This window comes from Cherax quadricarinatus, chromosome 83 (assembly GCF_038502225.1).
Source record: "Cherax quadricarinatus isolate ZL_2023a chromosome 83, ASM3850222v1, whole genome shotgun sequence".
In the NCBI taxonomy this organism is placed as follows: Eukaryota; Metazoa; Arthropoda; class Malacostraca; order Decapoda; family Parastacidae; genus Cherax; species Cherax quadricarinatus.
The window spans coordinates 17,857,770-17,863,769 of record NC_091374.1 but is presented as its reverse complement, the minus strand read 5'-3'; positions in this window follow the sequence as shown (position 1 = coordinate 17,863,769).

The following is a 6,000-nucleotide window of genomic DNA, read 5'->3' as shown; positions in this document are numbered from 1 at the left end:
AGGTCGGCTATACGCACTCCACTTTCATACTTATCAATTATCTCTTTCTTCATCTCTATAGTAATTCTTACCCTTTGAGGTGTAGGGTTGGCACTAGAAGCTTTCTTGGGGCCCATGGTCACTTATTTTCCAGAAACAGCACCGAAAATACTGTAATAATACGAAATATTCCGAGTGTATGCTTGGATGTTACCGCGGAGGCTGGCTGGTAAACAATGGGACGGGGCGGCACATGTGAGGCTGGCTGAGGGCACATTGGACGCGTCTCGGACGAAAATCGGTAAGCGGGTTTTTAATCGGTATGCGCGGCAAAAATTTTGCGATAAAAGTAATCGTTATGCGGAAAAATCGCTATGCGATGCCATCGTTATGCGGGGGTCCACTGTACTATACTTTCATACATTCCCTTCTTTGCCTCCATAGATAACGCTTTTTTGTCTCCACATATACCTCAACGCACCACTCACCTTTTTTCCTTCATCAATTCTATGATTAACCTCATCCTTCATAAATTCATCTGCTGACATGTCAACTCCCTAACATCTGAAAACATTCACTTCTTCCATACTCCTCCTCCCCAATTTGATATCCATTTTTTCTTTATCTTAATCATATGATACCCTCATCACCTTACTCTTTTCTATGTTCACTTTCAACTTTCTACCTTTACACACACTCCCAAACTCGTCTACTAACCATTGCAATTTTTCTTTAGAATCTCCCATAAGCACAGTATCATCAGCAAAAAGTAACTGTGTCACTTCACATTTTGTATTTGATTCCCAATAATTTAATCCCACCCCTTTCCTAAGCACCCTAGTATTTACTTCTTTTACAACCCCATCTATAAATATATTAAACAACCATGGTGACATTACACATCCCTGTCTAAAACCTACTTTTACCGGGAAGTAGTCTCCTCTCTTCTACACACCCTAACCTGAACCTCACTATCCTCATAAAACTCTTTACAGCATTTAGTAACTTACCACATATTCCATATACTTGTAACATCTGCCACGTTGCTCCCCTATCCACTCTATCATATGCCTTTATAACTTTAAAAAAAGGCATGTGATAGGGAAGCCATGTGTTAGAGTATGTAGGAGGGAGGAGGACAGGGATACGTGATGTCTGCCTGGAGAGTGTTCCAGTGGTCAACACCCCTGTAGCCCTGTCTCAGACCAGGGCTCCTGGTAGATGGCCTGATGAACCAGGCTCTTGGTGCTTGCCACACGAAGTCCAGTGTATGGTCAGCCTGGCTGATCAGTTTCCTCTTGATGTCAGCCAGAGGTTTGTTGGTAACCCCCTACCCCTTGTGTATGGTGAGAGTCAGTTGAAAAATCTTGGACTTTTGACACTTATTATTATCTCTCAGTATACTTATGGTACCCCAACTCTTCATTGTGAGTAGACTGCACCAGCTTGCTTTTGTATGGAGTGATTTGTGTGTGCAGATTTAGGCCTAACCTCTCTATGATTTTTTCAAGGTGCGAATTATAATGCATCTTTCTTGCCTGCATTCCAGGGAGTACAGGTCAAGAGACTTCAAACGTTCCTAGTAATTTAGATGCTTTACTGAATTTATATGTGCAGTGAATGTTCTCTCTTCATTCTTTAGGTCTGCAATTTCATCTTGCCTTAAAAGGGGACTTAACCCTGTCACACTCTCATGCAGAACTACATCATTGTGCCCAGGGTTACTTATGTATGTCTAAATCTTAATCGTAGCACCCTCAGATATACTGTGATTGGTAAACTTTGGCCTAGACATGAGAGAATGGGTCATGTGGTGCATGATGGGAACAACAAACCTTTAACCTTGTGTTTGGGTTAAAATATCAACTTTGAGGAATTTTCTAGGTTGGTTTTTATAGTTTTGTTGGCTGTTTCTAGGTGTTGTTTGACAGATCACAAAGCATTCCAGTGACATGGAGATAATTTTGGTCAGTTTTAGACCATAGTTGGCCTGAAATAGACCTCAGAGTAGCATAAATAAATGGTTTTTGGCAATTTTTCTGAGGAAGGGTAGTGGTTGGCATCCTGAGAGAATACCTCACACAGGACTGGGCTTTGAAATGAGCTAAGATAGTTCTTAGCTTCTAAATTTAATTGTAAAAAAAAACTGGATTTTCAGATCTCTTACTAGCAATTGGCTAACTATAGTAAAGAATGTTGATCAAACTGACTGAGGTAAGGATCTTCATAGGCTTCTGTACAAGAAAATTATAATAAAAATTAGCACAGTATTGGAGAAGCTCTGTACAGGTTGACTGACAGGCTACAGAGAGTAAAGTGAAGATAAAATCATATGTGATTATGCATAAGATGAAAACAAGTGACCAACCAGGGAGGTACTACCGTTCTGCCAAGTGAGTGTAAAACAAAAGCTTGTAATTGTTATACATGATGGTAGGATTGCTGGTGTCTTTTTCTGTCTCATAAACATGCAAGAGTTCAGGTACGTCTTGCTACTTCTCCTTACATTTAGGTCACACTACACATGCATGTACAAGCATATATACACACCCTTTTGGGTTTTCTTTTGTTTTTCTTACAAGTTCTTGTTCTTGTTTATTTCCACTTATCTCCATGGGGAACTGGAACAGAATTCTTCTTCCATAAGCAACGCGTGTCATAAGAGATGACTAAAATGCCAGGAGCAAGGGGCTGGTAACCCCTTCTCCAGTATATAGTACTAAATGTAAAGCGAGAAACTTTGGTTTATCATTTTGGGCAACCCCACATAGGTGGGATACGGCCAGTGCGTTGAAAGAAGAAAAAAAACCAAGCAAGCTTTATTAATTTCTGCAGTTTACAAAATGTAGTTTACGTGTAATAAAATATTAAGCACAAAAGAAAGCCACTAGCATGCTGTGCATTTTGGATAGACTAATCTTAATGCTTCCAGATTAATTAAGACTAGACATAGGTTACTGAGTAGTACAATTTTAAGTACATACATGTATGTATTAATGGTTGCTGTGTGGCCACCTTAGGGGTCAACATGGGCTCTACACTAGGGCAATCAACATGGGTTCTACACTAGGGTAGTCAACATGAGACCTACACTAGGGTTGTCAACATGGGTCCTACACTAGGGTGGTCCACAGAGGCCCTACACTAAGGCAGTCAACATGGTTCCTACTCTAGGGTGGCCCACAGGGGCCCTACACTAGGGCAACCAACATGGGTCTTACACAAGGGTGGTCCACAGGGGCCCTACACTAGGGCATTCAATATGGGTCCCATGGAGTGAACATCAAAATGGTATAAAATACCGACAGGTTGTTAGATAAGACACGTATGCAACAGTTAGGGTGATGGACTGATTACATCGACTTCACGTCTCTTCTGCTTCTATCAACTTTTCTGTACTCGACTGAAGAAGCCTACTGTGTATGCGAAACGTTTCGAAATAAAGATACCAAACTGTTGCATATGTGTCTTACCTAACAACATGGGTCCTATGCTAGGGTGGTCAAAATGGGCCATACACTAGGGTGGTCAACATGGGCCCTGCACTAGGGTGGTCAACATGAGCCCTACACTAGGAAAATCACTATGGCCCTTCACTAGGGTGATCACTATGACCCTATGCTAGGGTGATCACTATGGCCTTACATAGGATGATCACTATGGCCCTACACAAGGGTGATCACTATGGCCCTACAATAGGGTGATCACTATGGATCTACACTAGGGTGGTCACTATGCCCCTACACTAGGGCGATCACTATGGCTCTACACTAGGGCGATCACTATGGCCCTACACTAGTGATCACTATGGCCCTTCACTAGGATGATCACTATGACCCTACACTAAGGTGATCATTATGGCCGTACATAGGGCGATCACTATGGACCTACACTAGGGTGGTCATTATGGCCCTACATTAGGGCAATAACTATGGCCCTACAATTGGGCAACTATGGCACTACTAGGGTGATCACTATGACCCTACACTAGGGTGATCATTATGGCCCTACATAGGGTGATCATTATGGCCCTACATAGGGTGATCACTTTGGCCCTACACTAGGGTGACCACTATGTCCTTACACTAGGATAATCACTATGACCCTTCACTAGGGTGATCACTGTGGCCCTACACTAGGGTGATCACTATGGCCCTACACTAGGATAATCACTATGACTTCACTAGGGTGATCACTATGGCCCTACACTTATAATAATAATATGGCCCTACACTAGGGTGATCACTATGGCCCTACATAGGGTGATCACTATGGCACTACATAGGGTGATCACTATGGCCTGCACTAGGGTGATCACTATGGCCCTGCACTAGGGTGATCACTATGGCCCTACACTAGGGTGATTATGGCCCTACACTAGGGTGATTATGGCCCTACACTAGGGTGATTATGGCCCTACACTAGGGTGATTATGGCCCTACACTAGGGTGATTATGGCCCTACACTAGGGTGATTATGGCCCTACACTAGGGTGATTATGGCCATACACTAGGGTGATCACTACAGCTCTACATAGGGTGATCACTATGGTCCTACACTACTGTGATCACTATGCCCCTACTAGGGTGATCACTATGGCCCTACACTAGGGCGATAACTATGGCCCTACAATTGGGCAACTATGGCCCTACTAGGGTGATCACTATGACCCTACACGAGTGATCACTGTGGCCCTACACTAGGGTGATCATTATGGCCCTACATAGGGTGATCACTTTTGCCCTACACTAGGGCGATCACTATGTCCTTACACTAGGATAATCACTATGGCCCTTCACTAGGGTGATCACTGTGGCCCTACACTAGGGTGATCACTATGGCCCTACACTAGGATAATCACTATGGCTCTTCACTAGGGTGATCACTATGGCCCTACACTAGGGTGATCACTATGGCCCTACATAGGGTGATCACTATGGCACTACATAGGGTGATCACTATGGCCCTGCACTAGGGTGATCACTATGGCCCTGCACTAGGGTGATCACTATGGCCCTACACTAGGGTGATTATGGCCCTACACTAGGGTGATCACTATAGCTCTACATAGGGTGATCACTATGGCCCTACACTACTGTGATCACTATGCCCCTACTAGGGTGATCACTATGGCCCTACACTAGGGTGATCACTATGGCCCTACACTAGGGTGATCACTATGGCCCTACACTAGGGTGATCACTATGGCTCTACACTAGGGTAATCACTATGGCCCTACACTAGGGCAATCACTGGCTCTACTAGGGTGATCACTATGGCCCTACACTAGGGTGATCACTATGGCCCTACACTAGGGTGATCACTATGGCCCTACTAGGGTGATCATTATGGCCCTACATAAGGTAATCACTATGGCCCTACACTAGGGTGATCACTATGGCCCTTGGCTAGGGTGATCACTATGGCCCTATACTAGTGATCACTATGGCCCTATACTAGGGTGATCACTATGGCCCTACACTACAGTGATCACTATGCCCCTACTAGGGTGATTACTATGGTCCTACACTAGGGTGATCACTATGGCCCTACACTAGGGTGATCACTATGGCCCTACACTAGGGTGATCACTATGGCTCTACACTAGGGTGATCACTATGGTCCTACACTAGGGTGATCACTATGGCCCTACACTAGGGTGATCACTATGGCTCTACACTAGGGTAATCACTATGCCCCTACACTAGGGTGATCACTATGGCCCTACACTAGGGTGATCACTATGGCCCTACACTAGGGTGATCACTATGGCCCTACTCTAGGGTGATCACTATGGCCCTACACTAGGGTGATCACTATGGCCCTACTCTAGGGTGATCACTATGGCCCTACACTACGGTGTCACAACACAGTGACCATAAATAATGTTTTTTATTGAGTAATCTCGTGGTCATACTGGTGTCAAGTACCAGACTGGTGAGTGTACTATTTTGTGTTATTAAGGGCTATGCGTTGTTATAATATATTATTCATGGGGTAACGCTAAACTTGTGGGTTATA